The sequence below is a fragment of the Helianthus annuus genome, chromosome 11, assembly GCF_002127325.2.
Source record: "Helianthus annuus cultivar XRQ/B chromosome 11, HanXRQr2.0-SUNRISE, whole genome shotgun sequence".
NCBI lineage: Eukaryota > Viridiplantae > Streptophyta > Magnoliopsida > Asterales > Asteraceae > Helianthus > Helianthus annuus.
Genome location: NC_035443.2, coordinates 52,412,649 through 52,429,713, shown reverse-complemented (window position 1 = coordinate 52,429,713; position 17,065 = coordinate 52,412,649).

Here is a 17,065-nt window from a genome sequence, read left to right as displayed (position 1 = left end):
GGGATAGGCAGAAGAGTTATGCTGATAAAAGGTGAAAACCTCTCAAGTTCGAGGTTGGTGATAAAGTTCTGCTTAAGGTATCACCCTGGAAAGGGGTGATGCGATTTGGTAAGAAAGGTAAGTTAAGCCCAAGGTATATAGGACCATTCGAGATCATCGAATGTGTAGGATCAGTGGCTTATAAGTTAAACTTACCTGAAGAGCTCAGTGGTATTCACAATGTATTCCACATCTGCAATCTGAAGAAATGTCTAGCTGATGAATCACTAGTCATACCACATACGGATGTGCATATAGATGAGAGCTTGAAGTTTGTGGAAAGACCATTGTCGATTGAGGATCGACAGGTAAAGAAGCTTCGAAGGAAGCATGTGCCTATTGTAAAGGTCAAATGGGATGCCCGCAGAGGTCCCGAATACACGTGGGAGGTAGAATCCACAATGAAAGAAAAGTACCCTCATTTATTTCAGTAAATCTCGAGGTCGAGATTTCTTTTAAGGGGGTGAGGATGTAACACCTCGAAAATTCATGTCCAATAATGTATCGACACATGTCATAAGCTTTGAACGTGTGAGAGAGTACTTTAGAGGGACTAAAGTTGACAAACAAGGAAACTATGTGAATATAAGGGTCCAAAGTGACAACGATGGATAAATATATTTTAAAATAGCCCTACAAGATGTTTATACCCTTAAACGAATAAATCATGGATCATACGAAGCGAATTGTGAAAGAAAGTGAGGAATTATAAACTACAGGGGTTAAAAGTGTTAACATGTTTAAAGTATACCTCTGAGTGACCTTTTAGCAAACCTGAAGCTTTGTAATGATAAATTATACTCACTAAAATGTGTGATAAAAATTTCACAAGGTTTCGATTAAGTATGAGAAAGTTATGACATTGTTCGTATACGGGGGGTTAAAAGCGTCAACGTTGAAATTTAAGACTTTTCGGTGAACGTATGAATAACCGGGGACTTAACAAAGTTGGTTTATGACTTGGGGTCCTTAAAAGTCAAGTTTGGGGGTTTAAAGTGCAAGAAATGAGCTTAAAATCAAGTTTGGAAGGACCAGGGACCAAATGTGCAATATTTGAAACTTTGTAACCGGATCAGACACTCACACAGGGCGCGTAAGGTCCCGATGGATCCTTACGCGGGCCGCCAGAGTCCCCCAGAATCAGAAATTCATCACATCTGCCAGTTCAGTCCATTTAACCGACTTATAAGGGTTGTTTTCAATACCTGGAGCTTGTTTGATGGTTTTAAAAGGTCTAGGGACACTTGTAATCATCTGGATTCATTCATAGACTTGTTTGGCATGATCAAATTGCATCTAGAAACCTATATAAGGGCCATGAATTTGGGTTCTTCATTGCTCATTCACTTGTAAACTTCACCACTCACTTCTTGGAGGTTCCTGGAGCTCAAGACTCATCCATAGTGATCATTAGTCGTGCTTAGGACTATTGTAAGTATGCTTAACCTCCTTTAATTCAGTTTTGCTTAGTTAATTAGCATAAAGTCAAACCGTCATAATTAAGATTTGACTTCGTCATTAATCTTAATTTCTCCAGTCAAATTCCAAATTGAAATTTCCTATGAGTTGGTAATTATGTGGGCAATAAACCCTTAAAAGGGCACCCTCTGATTCCCACTCTAACTAGGTCAATTGTCGAGTCAAACTTGATTATAAAAAGTCAACAGGAAGCCTATTTTCAAATAAATGCATAATTAGCAATGTAAAGGCTATGCAACCTGTTTTGTCATTAATATAACTTGGTAATTAATGTAAGAACATGTCTAAACATGTTCAACTTGACAATTTTCAGTTTAGGCTCGGTTTGGGACCGAAAGTCGCATAGTTTGACTTCTGCTTTGACTTTCAGTTCTGACCCGTTTAAGCATGATTTAGAAATGCCTTAGAGCCTTATTAGGACCAAGTTACCTATAAGTATAACCCTCTGTGATTACACAACTTGGTTCATTAGTTATCCAATTCATATGCATGATTCCGTTAAATGCTTAAATGTTGACTATTATGCCCTTATGACCTTAAAACATGAATTTTGAAAATGTAAAAGATTAGAGACCTTAGGTACTGATTTATAAACTTGTACCTAATATTTGACATCAGTTTGAGGTCTAGATTAAGAGTTATGCTCATTAGCGTAATTAGAAAACTTTTTAGTAATTAAATGGCGTAATTAGCATATACCCTATCTAAACCCAATTTTTTGATACCAAACCTTATACCTACTGATGTAAAATAATATTTTGGGATTTTTGGAGATTTTTATTTATTTTTAGGCTGATCATAACCTAGAGCTCCAAGCTTATTTCGGTAGTTGTCGGTTTTACCCTTTTAAGCTATAAAATGAGTTTACCAAACCTTTTGATACCAAACCTTTTTCTACTGATCTAATATGATAAATAGAATATTTTAAGCCTTCTGGAATAGTAAAAATATCAGCTTTCCTTTAAGAACCCGGAAATAGCTCAAAATCGCCATATTAAGCGTTTTTAAGCGTTTTAAACGCATAGTACGTATTAAAACCATATTGGATATATAAGACTTGATACCTACTGATGTTTTAAGTAAATTTCTATACTTTATCAGTAAGCAAAAATTTTAAACTCAGAATTCCAGTTTTAACCTTTAAACCTTAAGTGAAATTACCAAAATGCCCCTTCGGTGCATAGTATGGTTAGAAATGATAAATTTCACATATAGGTTATACCCTACTGATGTAACTTAGTAAATTAAGTATTTTTACTGAGTATGTCAGATTCGAAACTCAGAATTATATTTAAACTCTTTTATAACCATTTAAATGACCAAAATGCCCTTACGAGGCATAATTTGAGTTTAAATACATTTGGGGCATAATAGAAGATATCTTACTGATGTCACAACATATTTAAGGCATATTAACTTAGGAAACTTGCATATGACTCATTTGGTTACCCGTTACGCACTTTTCGCGTTCGGAGCGGCGTATGTAATTAATTTGCATATAATAGCCGAACGGGCCAGACCATATCGTTTTTGTCTCAAAATCCAGAATGTGTTTAAGTTACCCATATTAAACAAGCACGCAAGCTTGTCGGGTCAAAACCACATTCTGAAACGGTCCTCGCTTTATCATGCGTTTGAACCGTATCTTCCTTTTGAAAACTAACCGGTCTAAGTCTAAACTTAATTAAAGACCCGTTAGGATTCTAATAGGTTATTAAAAACCTTCATTCCAGATTAGGAGCCCAGTAAAAGCTACGTGCACTTGCTGTATTTGATTTATACTTTGCTCAAGTAAATACCCTTAACTTATTTTCCCTATACGGGCTTGGGATACGGTACTATAAAAGTACCGCTTGGTCAGGTGTATGTAGTCATTTAAATCGTATTGTGATTGATGTATTTACATAACCTGTTTGATATGTATTATTTGGTGTATGGCCCTTGGGGGTTAAATGACCATGTCCCGGATATCCTTGGCATCATTCAAAGAAATGGCCACGACCTAAGCACGGGGTGTAGGCGTACACCTGACAGATGCATTATGTAAAAACTGGTATCCCACTTAAAGGAATCTACATTGTGGGCATTATACCTGTGGCATGTCAGTTAGCTTAAGTCCGGCCTTATAAACCGGCCCTAATGGACGACAAACGAGTAAAACTGTATACAAGATTATTTTAATTGTCCCAAGTTATAAAAATATTTTTGCCGAAGGGCATTCAAATCAATTTTCAACCTCTTTTCAAAATGAGTCAGTTAAGTTGTATTTACCAGTGTAAACTGACGTATTTTCCAAAAAGGCTAAAGTGGAGGTACTAGACGAAATAGGCTGGTTACTCCAGGCATCATTACTCAAGTCTCGAAAGCTTTAGATGTCAAAGTTTGTTGAACAATTTTCCTTTTTATTTTGATCCGCCTGTGGATCTGTTTCAACTGTTTTGTGATACTTAAACATTACAATTTATTCAGTTGAAATAAATCTATCTTTTGCTTCCGCTGTGCATTTATATGTTGTGTTGTTTGACTATGATGATATCAATTACGTCACGATACTCCCCACCGGGCCCACCGGTGACACGTGGAAAATAGGGTGTGACACGACACTTTGACAGAGCTTCGCCGTCGGAAAACTCAAACCCTAATTCCGTTTCAAATGACACGGAATGACCTCTATATATAGGCATGATGATTCCGCTTGAAACAAGCTCAAACGGAATTTTTTTACAACTTCACACGATATTACATTCAAACAATATTACAAGACTCAAGCGGAATTACTATGTAATTCCGTGCGAAATTACATAACAACTCTTCAAGCGGAATTAGTCTTTACAAGTGGAATTACTTGATATCTTTCTCGATCTTCGTGCCATGAGTAATGCAAGACTCGATACAAGACGAAGTCGACAGATGCATGCACCAACAGACTCCCCCTCAGATGTTGACGAGTCTTAAGTGTCGAGTCTTCAACGTCTTCAGTCTTTATCAGTTTGTCTGCTCTCTTTTCCCTCTGCACCAACACACTCCTCTCGAACAAATCCTTTTCTCGAATGTCTTCAGACTCCCCCTTTCAATTTGCTGGGATCGTATTCTGGCTTTCACAGAATCAGGATCGTGACCTGGTTCCTGCACATCCTCTTCCACACAATAAATTTCACAAATTTAACAATTTAACATTCAGACTCTCTTTTAAATTCAACAAGAAATTCTGATGAACCTCTTGAAAACAATCATTCAAGATATTATCGTTTTAAAAACACAAACTCCCCCTCACAAAATATTCATCATACTTAGCACTTGGAATTTTGAAAATCAGCTATTCATCATCAGTTGTCGAAAATCTTTTTGAGTTTTTCAAAATTTTATGCTAAAACACACTTAAAATCTTTTTTGATTTTTGATTTTGATGAAATGCAGTAAAGAAATATATACAGACAATCTTTTTGCGAGTTTGTGTAAGAGGATCATATCAGTTAATGAAACAAATCACCAACACCGTTAGGCTTTAGACATTTTAAGTTCTAAATGATTCACGTAGATTGTCAGTATACTGATCCACTTAAATTTTCACACAAAGTTCAACTGTTTCGAGATACGAGATTAATGTTTTAGTTACTTGAACTTATTCGCGTGTCCCACCTCAGAATATACTCCCGTATCCAGATTTATATATTCAGTCTTACAGGTGAATGTACACTAGTAATATCTGTAAACGGGTAAATGCAAAACCGTGAGAGCTCAGGTCAGAACTTCCGTTCAGCAGAGAGATGACGGCTCGACTTTAGGTGTGTCCCGTTTGAGGATCTTTTCTTCAACTGCCATTGATACGTATCTTTCGATATTTCTCAATTTTTTAGCAGAGGGCTGGCTTTAAAGATTAAAGCTTATGCAAAGCATTATACGAGGACTATGCTATTGCTTTCGCAAAATCAGAAGTCCTGGTATAATATCCCAAATATCACCACGCACAAAGACCTAGTATGTCAGAAACAGAAAATCTTTCAACCAAGATTTTGGGGGTTACCCATATATCCGAGAGATGTTCCCCACGAGATAAGTAAGCATTTGTATTTATGTTTATATCTCGAAAACAATCTACTAAATGAGTAAAAACCTAATGACATATCCTTAGAGAGATCATTTATCACTCTTTGACTTTCCAAATCTTTAGCGTGTTGTGACAGTCCACTTATGTCCTATCATTTCCTCTTTTCACAACAAAACTCATTTTTGAATTTTTCAATGTTTTAGGCTTTTGCTGGTTTTATCATGTTTTTGGATTTTTCAAATTTTTCTAATGTTTTTGGATTTTCTGAAATTTCTTACTCCCCCTAAAATTCAAAAACAGTTAAAGAAATTGAAAATAAACTGTACAGAAATTGACAAACTGATGTATTAAGCTTCAAATCTCCATCCACTTGGCATAAACAATCAGAACTCCCCCTTACAACAAACAATTTTCTCAATTTGATTTCAAAACACTTAAGTTTGTTTTAATCAAAATGATTTTTCCAGAAAATAAGTTTAGTTGATTTTAAACCACTTGTAGGTTAGGGGTTCATCATATTGTTCTTCTTTAAACCACTTGTAAGAATAACCATCAATCACTTGTATGAAAGATAAATCAAGTACAATTTAATGTCCCTAATTTACCACTTGTAGAAATATTCATCAACCACTTGTAGGTTGATGTTTCACAAACCCAAATACCAAGAAATATGCCAATTCCTGCTCTACACTTACCAACCTGAGAGCTCCGGCAATTCACAACCTGTAAATTTAACAATGTTTAAGATTCATTCAATCAATCAATTTTTAAGAAAGATGCCGATTCATGTTCCACGATTACAAAGTTGGGAACTCCGGCAAGTCAGGTTTTTCAAGTAAAGAAAATATCCACCCAAGCCTGACCAGCCTTGGGTGATCTTAAATCTGCTTTAGTTGGGTTATAAGTTGCCTTCTGTTGGTGCAGTTGTCTGTCGACTACATCTTCGTTCGAGTCTTAGAGTTTTAGAATAGGAATGATTGTAAATGATTGTAAATATGAGAATGTGAATTTGTATAGGTTGTATATAGTTGGATCGCTCATTAGGTCCGTTTAGTGTTTGGACCGCTCATATGACAAGTCACGGACCGCTCAAGTGAACATGGTTGGACCGCTTATTGGTCAACATATGTGGACCGCTCTTGTGACATTATGTGTGGACCGCTTATTGGGCCTGTCCAATAAGCGGTTCCCAAACACTATATATACCTTATTAGCGATCTGATTTAGAGCAAGTAGTAACAGTTGTAGAAAACGTGCCGAAGCTTTGCCGGTGCGAGATTTGAGCTATAAACGTCTGATATTAGTAAAACAAGTAGTTAAAGTGATTTGCCTGCTGTTTCTACCTTAGTTTCTTGTAATTCCGCACCTGAAACCAAGGAGAAAGCCTCTGAACGACTCGTTCGGGTCAGAATACGATCTTACACCTTCTTTGTAGCATAAAAATCTTTAACCCCTTGAACTTTACCCTCAATCATTTTCCCAAAAATCTTTTTCACATTTCCATTAAACGCTTTCTCAACATCAAATTCTTTTTTCTCATAATAGAACTGATTTGAGATTTCAGCCTTCAATGGTGGAAAATTAACATCATCCACTGCAGGTACTGAATTTTCTTCTTTAACCTCAACCTGTGGCTCCTCTGACTTTGTGGAATCAGATTCATCGCCGAATTTCTCAGAAAACTTCTTAACAACCCACATTTGGTTGTCTTTGGCTCTCCTTTTGTAAAAATTTTTCTTTGAACATTCACCAACTTTATAAGTTGAATTGTCAAAAATTTTGAATTTTTCAGTTGGTGGTTCATTTTTCTCAACAACTTTTTCTTTGAGCTTTTTAGAGACTTCCTGTTTTGTCTTTATAGCTTGAGAGCAGTTCCATGCAATGTGACCAAACTCATTGCACTTGTAACAGGTTCTGGTCTCCTTTCTATGAAAAACTCCAGTCCCCATTCTCTCTTGCTTCTCGATAATGAATTCTCTGTTTGATTGTTTCAAGAATGAGCTTTTTGATTCCTCTTCACAGCTTGTCCCTGAAACAAATTTTGTATTTGTTTTAGAAATTTTCTCGTATTTATAATTTTCAGGTGGAACGAAACCTAAATCTTTCTTTTTGAAATTACCGTTATGGTTTGGTTTCTTTTGAAAACCAGAACCAGAACTGTAACCTTTTTTCTTGTTTAACCGTTGTTGAACTCTTGAAGTGTATTTTTTAGGTTTTGCTTTAAGATTTAAATCTTTTATTTTAGAAATATTAATTTCTGTTAATTTGAAAACCTGTTTAATCATTTCAAATCAAACACTTCTTATTGGAAATTCTTTATCAGAATATAATTTGTCAGAATCATTCAAAGTATATGCAACTTCAAATGTTTCCTCATTCAAATTAGATTTTGATAGCAAAAACTCTTCACTATAAACCCTTTTAACCGACGGTTTTGGACTGTTGACTGACGAACTCGAGCTTCCAGACTCGGACTTTGACTCAGACTCCTCATCTGTATCTAACACCTGATCGACCACCTTTTTTATTAACTCAGACTCATGATCAGTGTTAGACGATGTAAACGTGACGTCAATGTTTTCTGGTAAACCATCAGTTGTTTCGGATTTTAACGTTATATTGACTGCTTTTTCGACTTGCTCCTCATTTGGTTTTCTGGGAGAATACCCTTCCCAAATTGGTGGCGGACACTTGTTATAGCTAACACTCTGTTTCTTACCAGTATCCTTCTTCTTTTGTTTTTCTTCTTGGAATGCTTCAAAACCTACAACAGTTGGATAAATTCGGTCAATGAGATAGTCAGAACTAGAATAACTTTGCAACAGTCTTCTAATTCTTTCATTTTCAATTTTCTCAGTCTCCAACTCTTGTTTCAGCTTGGCACATTCCTCAATGTAATGATTTATGGCTTTTTGCTTCGACATCATCACAGCATTCATCATGGTCAATGCATCTTCTCTTTCAGAATTTGTCTTTTGAAGACCAGTTACTGTTCTATTTAGCACATCATATGATTCTTTCACATAATTGAGATTGAATAGTAATTGTTCTTTCATCTTCTCAAACTCAGCCAATTTCTCATCTTTTCTGCACACTGTTTGCAAGGTTCTAAACACTTTAAGCAAGGCTTGATGACTTCCACTATTTTTTCTGTTTCAACAATCTTCTCGACTTCAACAACTTTCTCAACTTCAATCACTTTTTCAGCTTCAATCTCCTCAGCAACAATTTTAACCTCTTCATTTTGAACAGTCTCTTCTTTTTAATCAACACTTTCACACTTCATTTTCTTTTGTTCTTTTGCTGCTCGTCTCTCCTTCAGTTTCTCCAAGCGATCTGCAAAATAAAATTGAAAACTTTCAGGAGATAGATGAGTTTTTGCAACATTAATATGTCTTTCTTCCTCATCATCACCACTGTCATCAGTTGGTGATTAATCAAAATCTATTGACTTTTCAGAACTATCATCTGAAAAACTAGAATCATATGGTGTTTGATCAAAAACAGTTGCTCTTTCTGAACTTTCATCTGATGAAACAGACTCTTCTTCTTCGCTCAACACCAACCACTTTCATCCATTCTGTAAACAAATCTGGTTCTTTTACAATATTAGCAATGAAAGCTTTAAACTCCCCATTCTCATCCACAAACATATCCCAGCTAAATCCTTCTGGTAACTTTTCATCATCTTGATTGATTAGGCATGCTTTGTTGTCGGCTGAAATGTATTTATCCCAGCTGAAATTTTCTTGATTCACCAAACATGCTCTCTTTGAGGAATCTTCTATTACTTTTCTACCATGAGCCACTTGTGGTTCTTGTTGTTGTTGAGTGACTTGTTGATATATGGATTTCCGATAGTAATCATCTTTTCCGAATGGATTCTTTGCTTCACTTGCTTCTCGATTTTTGCATTCCCTCTTGAAATGACCTTTCTCCCTGCATCGAAAACAAGTAAGTTTAGATTTATCAAAACCTAAAGTAGAAACATGTGCATCCAGAAAATCATTTCTTCTTGTAATCATTTTGAACTTTTCAGCTCTTCTCAAGACACAAGCTAAGCACCATTTGATATCCATGAGCTCCATTTCTTCAGCATCGATCTGATCGTAATCCTCTTTCGTAAGCATAGGATTTCCGATCCTCCCTGCAACCAAACCTTCATAGGATTGTAGCACAGTCAATGACATGTGCTCTTTTGCAATTTCTTCAGAAAAACTTTGACCCTCTGGAAGATTCAATGCAATGTTGCACTGTATCACACAACCATTCCCACTTTTTGAACTTTGAGAGTGAAAACTTGAAGTTGAACTCTTTGGATTAACACTTGGGTATGAAGAAAAACCACTGCTGCTATTTGGACTTTGTTCAACAGTTCCAGATAAGTCTCCAGCACTAAACACAATTTGAATCTTCGGACTCCTTTCAGCCTCTTGAACATTGCCTTTGTAATACATTTTCACATCTTGTTGACCACTCGGATTATTCATCCTTGCAATCTTTTGTTGTTCAAGATCTTGACCCTCAATCTTCTCGATGAACTGAGAAATCGTCAAACCATCATATTCTCCGGTGTTCTTTAAGATCATCAAAAATGTACCCCATTCTTTCTGAGGCAAAGCGCCAGCTAGTTTGTCGACCCATTCCTCTTGTTCTTTGGTTATGCTTAACAATGACATAGAACGCACTAAGTGGCAATATCTTTCAATCAATTTCTTTGTATCTTCCCCTGGCAAACTTGTGAAGAGATCAAATTCTTTCTTAAGTAGTGCCTTTTTACTCTTAATCATCTTTTCACTTCCCTCAAATTTGGTTTTAAGAGTATCCCAAATTGATTTTGAAGTTTTGTCATGTTGAAGCAATACAAAGATGTCTTCTTTAATAGCTTGCTGAAGTAGACTAATCATCATCTTTTCAGCTTTGTACATTTCTCGTTCTTTGTCATTGAACTCAGAGATCGTTTTTTCAGTTCGCGGTTCAGTACATGGTAGTACATATTTCTTCGAAATACACTCCCAAGATCTCAAATGATTAGCTTAAATCCAGTTTTCAAATCGATCTTTCCAACCGTAATACTCCTCAATGCTCATTAGTTTTGGGGGTTTTTGCGTAGTTCCAGTCTCATTTTCCAACTTCATGTTTTGAGCAATGGTAGCCAGAGTAGTCGGGGATGTGGCAAATGCGTTGTAAAATTCTTCACTCATGATTCTGTAACACGTTTATCAATACAAATCACTGTTCAAACGAAATTACTTCCAAGCGAGATTACTTGAAACAACAATTTCAAACGAAATTAAAGATTCAAGCGAGATTACTTAATTTCGTTTGAACGGTTCAAACGAAATCTAATTTCGAGCGGAATTAGGGACCAAGTACAAACGGAATTAAATTTTGGAACGAAATTACTAATTCCGTGCGGAATTAGTAATGTTTTCAAACGAGATTATCCAAATGTGTTAATTCCGTGCGAGATTAAGACTTAAATCCACGCGGAATTAAGATGACGTCAGCATATCCGAACTGATTTTCAAACGGAATTACAAATTTTGTTAGTTTTAGATTGAATTATGGTCCAACTCTTTCAAGGATTCATTAAAACACTGTTTTGCTTGTAATATATGAAATTCAAATCATTTTAACTGTGAACACTTGTTCAATTGAGAAAAGAAGGTGTAGAAATAAGAGAATGAGATGAAATCAAGCTGAAAATGGCAGAACTCCTCCTCCTGAGCTCTGATACCACATGTAGGATCGTTGTCGGACCCGAAACGAGTCGATCAGAGGTGTTCACTCAACATGAAAGGCGGAAACAGACATGATGAGTTGAATTCAGCTAGATATACACTTTAACTGTCGTTTATATTGATCTGAAACAGTTTTACAGCAAGACGACACTTCGACAGAGCTTCGCCGTCGGAAAACTCAAACCCTAATTCCGTTTCAAATGACACGGAATGACCTCTATATATAGGCATGATGATTCCGCTTGAAACAAGCTCAAACGGAATTACAACTTCACACGATATTACATTCAAACGATATTACAAGACTCAAGCGGAATTACTATGTAATTCCGTGCGGAATTACATAACAACTCTTCAAGCGGAATTAGTCTTTACAAGCGGAATTACTTGATATCTTGTTTTCTCGATCTTCGTGCCATGAGCAATGCAAGACTCGATACAAGACGAAGTCGACAGATGCATGCACCAACAATTCTATCTAATATCGGGGCTGAAGGTAAACTCACGAAAGAGTCATTTATTCGGGGTGGGTATGATAGATGGGGATGTGGAAAATATGGCTTCAATTTTTAATTGTAAGGCGGGAAAATTCCCCTTTGTGTACCTTGGTTTAAAGGTAGGAGCAAATATGAACAGGATAGTGAATTGGAAGGAGGTAATTGATATGTTTAACAAAAGACTTACAAATTGGAAGGCGAAAACATTGTCATTTGCTGGGAGAATAATTCTGGTGAAATCTGTATTTGGTAGTTTACCGAATTATTACCTCTCACTTTATAAGTGCCCATGTGGAGTTATAAAGGTATTAGAAGGTATTCGAAGAAAGTTTCTATGGGGTGGGAGCAATATCATCAATAAAATCAGATGGGTTAAATGGGAACGAGTGGTAGCTTCCAAGGATTTTGGTGGCCTCGGGATCGGGAACATTAGAGATATGAACCTAGCTTTGTTAGCAAAATGGTGGTGGAGATTTAAAATGGAACCGGATAATCTATGGGTTAAAGTCATCACGTCAATTCATGCGAGCAACAGAAAAGTGGAATCGATCCCGTTCAAGAAGTCTATGACGGGAGTATGGAAAAATATCGGCGAGATCGCAAAGGATTTCTCGAAAAACAGTATTAATATTAATACAAATTTGAGAAGTAAAGTGGGTGAAGGGGTATGGTCCCAGATCTCGCGTCAACATCGACCGCGAGTGACCATTACCCTTGTCAAAACCCCCACCAGCCAACAACCTACTTGTGCCCATGCGAGAACGCGTCGACACAAGGGTTGAATCCAATCTATCTAGTGATGAAGGAGGACTTACCTGGAACATGAGAACGGTAGAGTGATGCGACATAGCATCACATCTGATGTATGAAAACGGAAGTATTCACAGCGATGCGGCCTCGCACCGCGTCCAGTGAACACTTCTATCAATACAAGGAAGCTGGACAACAGCAACAGTCACCACAGGCGACGATGCGGCCAGCACCGCATCTCGCGTATTTCTTGATCACAAGCAAGAGACGCGATAACATCAGATGTTACCGCAGGTAGCGATGCGGCTCGCACCGCATCCTATACGCTTAAACGAGTGGGACTGACACCACAGTGCAAGTGGAACCAATGGCAGTCACCTGTCAGGTCTACGTAAGCGACAGACTGACGTGGCGTCGCCTCCTCGGCCGACATGTCTGACACACCTGCTAAAGGTGCAGCATGACGTCAGTCTATCCATCCACCTCCTCCTTCACTCCTCGGCTATAAATACCAACCCCAAACCAGGTTTGAGGTATCTCTTCACAACTCTCTCACTACTACTACTATCTTACTTTGCTTCTCAAGCAAACTATTGATTCTCACGCCGGAGAGTGGTAACAAGGATCACCCCCCACCCCATCCTCCTTGTTACGAGTCACGGTTTGTTTCCTTGTGCAGGAGATCAACCACCGGTGATCCAGCCAGCGATCCTCGAGAGGAAGGGAATAACCCTTCTTGACGAGACCAGTGAGTTAACCCTGCCCGGTTAACCATTGTTTCATCATTGGCGCCCACCGCTACTCTTAGCACTTTTTCGATCATCCTTAGTCCTCTCTCAAAATCATGACTGATCACCAAAACAATACTACCGGGGATAATCTACTCCCCACCAACACAGGAAATACGGGGACTGCCCCACCGGACCCAAATCCGGGCCATATCGGCACATCAACGCAAAGGGGCCCATCCCTAACGTTCGGACATGACTTATCACAATACGCATCTGTGATCCCCCCGAACATGGACCCCCACACCTGGTATGACCAGCAGGCCACCCTGCTGGCCGCAACATACAACCGCGCTTGTGCGGAAGCGCAAATACAAGCTGGGCCGACCTCAGCACCGCACACCCCTGCCGATCGTGTTTTACAATACGAAGGCAGGGCGCATTCACATCCAGTTTCGAGAAGCAGACGTGAAGACCGCGGATCATCTTACTGTTCGGTCCACACAATCAACGAGGACGATTCCACATACGGGTCCCACACCAGGGGACCAGTGCATACTCGCCTAGGTCCTTACGTTGAGGACAGGCAACGATCCGCATCCCAACATGGCTCTAGAATTCAGAGCCGGTTGGGCCCACAACCATACACCGAAGGGTATGGTCGTACCGACCCGGACGACCGTACATATTGTGGGGATTCGCATGATACCTGCAGCAGACCGGGAGGACGCAACTATGTTCCTCCCACTCACCCCCGCAGTACATACCTCAGGGCTGCAAAGCGCCCTGAGAATAAACCCTACAGACCAAAGGCTGCGACCGAAAACTCCAAATTCGCCCCGCGAATAGCCCACGCCCATGTCACCACAACAAAATTCCCATTCAACGTTGGGAAATACAGTGGTTCATCCGACCCGGACGACCACATGAACATTTTCATAGGCGCAGGGTGCAATGGCCAGTGGGACGAACCCACTTGGTGTAATTTTTTCCCCCAGACCCTTACGGGTCTGGCCAGGGCTTGGTTCGATTCTTTGCCAGTGGCATCACTGGCCTCATTCGAGGACTTTCATGCAAAGTTCCTCGCTCATTTCAGCCAGCAACGACGTCACGCGCGTGACTCATTGGACGTCATGAATATCTGGCGCAGAGACAACGAATCCCTAGAAGCATTCGTTGTTAGATACAATAAAGAGTGCCTAGAAATAGGCGACGTGGCAGATCAAATGGCACGGAACCATTTCATCAAGGCCGTGAAGGATAAGCAGATGGTTATGACCATCTCCGGCAAAGAAGGCTTGCCTAAAAAATGGGAAGATGTCATGGCCGCAGTCAAGACATATGCCCAGACACAGCGGTCCCTCGAGCCGCATATGGCAAAGGCAGAACACCAGGCCGAAACTTCCAACCAAGGGTCCAAGCGTAACAATAAACGCAACCGGGACATAGGGAATAGCGATATTTCCAAACCATATGTCCCGCGGACCAACCCGTTTGACCCGAGGAAACGCAGTCCTCAACGGGACAACCGGGCACCAAAGAAAGATTCTCGGGACGGCAACTGGACCGAGATCACCATGTCGCCAAGCGAGGTCTTTCTTACAGACCCGCAATTCTTGCGACCGGCCCAACCAATGAAGTCCAAGAAAAATCAGGACTTCACACTCTACTGTGACTATCACAAGGACTCGGGCCACACCACCACCAACTGCATCAGTCTCCGGCTGGAGATTAAGCGGGCCTTAAAAGAGGGGAAACTGCAACATCTTTTGCCAGGTGGACAAAAACCCACCAAGCGCATCACCCCTCATGGCGAAGTTACATCCTCCGGGAAGAGAACCAAGTACGTCGCTTCCACCCACATGATCAACGGAGGCAAAGGTAGGCCGCGCAAAGCGGCGAGAAGGCCGGACAATGACTGGAAAGACGAGCAAGTCGTCTTCCCAAAAGTCCAAGGTGGACCGCGCGATAGGCGCGCCGACGTTATTTCAGGCCAACTGGCATACTACTGCACCGAGCGTCTATTCGTTGACCCGGGCAGTACTTCTGATATAATCTACGAACAATGTTTCAACCAGTTCGGCCAGGAGGACAAAGATCGGTTGCAAGTAGTAGATTATCCATTGGCCGGGTTCGCAGGGGAAACCGTCTTTCCCCTAGGCCAGATCACTTTTCCTGTGCGTCTTACCAGCGGAAGGCACACAATAACAGAAGAGGTAAACTTCATGGTTTTACCTCACACCTCCAGATATGACGTACTCCTTGGGAGAGAATCCCAAGGAGATTTCAATATGATTACATCCGTCCCCCACTCTGCGGTCGGTTTCCCAACCGAATCAGGGGTCGCGATAATCTATGCCCGCAGGGACGTCATGATGTCGGACGAAGTACGTCCGACCAAGCTCGCAAGGCCTACTCCCAATGACCAACCAGAAAAATGGGTTCTCAACGCGAGATACCCAGAACAGAAGGTCACATTGGGTCACGCCTTGTCCCCGACCACCAAAGCGCACCTGAAGCAGCTTCTCTTCAGGAACCAAGACATCTTCGCGTGGACACCCGCGGACATGACCGGGGTCCCACGTGATATAGCGCAACATCACTTGAATACCTTACCAGGTATCAAGCCGGTGATCCAAGGCCAACGCTACCTTGGGTCCGCTAAAAATCAGGCGATGCAAGAGCAGGTCGAAGAACTGCTCTCCGTAGGCATCCTGCGGGAAGTTAAATACCAGACTTGGTTATCCAACCCAGTCATGGTAGAAAAACCATCCGGGGGCTGGCGCATGTGCGTCGATTACAAAGACCTTAACAAAGCCTGCCCCAAGGATTGTTACGCGCTTCCAGAAATCGACGAAAAAGTCGATAATCTCGCACCATTCAGATGGAAGTGTTTCCTCGATTGCTACAAAGGGTACCATCAGGTACAAATGGCAGTCAAGGATGAAGACAAAACAGCATTCCGCACTCCCACCGGGAATTACTGTTATACAAAAATGCCGTTTGGGTTGCGCAACGCAGGCGCAACTTATCAAAAGCTGATGAACGACACTTTCCGCGGCCAAATAAGCAAAAGTGTCGAAATCTATATGGACGACCTAGTCGTCATGAGCATGGAGGAAGATACCATGCTCACAGACATTGAAAGAACATTCCAGACTCTGCGAAGCGTTAACATAAAGCTCAATCCAGGGAAATGCTCGTTTGGAATGGAAGAAGGCAAATTCCTTGGGTTCATCGTGACTAAAGATGGATTCAAGGTGAACCCGGAGAAAGTTCAGGCGATCGAGCGCATGCCATCGCCTTCATCGATGAAAGAGATGCAACGACTAGCCGGCAGGCTAGCAGCACTCAACAGATTCTTAGCCAACCATGCAGCTAAGTCTTATCCTTTCATCAAGACCCTGCGGAACTGTTTAAAGAAAGAACAATTCCAGTGGACCGCAGAGGCTGAAAACGCTTTCCGGGAAATGAAGGAGTGTTTGATACAACTCCCAACCTTAACCGCACCACGCAAGGATGAGCCCCTCATATTTTACCTATCGCCGCGGACAACGCGGTGGGTGCGGTATTGATAGTAGAGCGGGAGGGGGTTCAAACACCCATCTATTACATCAGCAAGATGCTCAACGACCCAGAGACGAGATACTAAATAATGGAGAAATTGGTGCTAGCCTTAGTGCAAGCTTCAAGACGGTTGTGACGCTACTTCGCAAATCATGTCATCACAGTGCTAACCAATTACAGGATCGGCCCGATCCTATCCAAACCTGACATCTC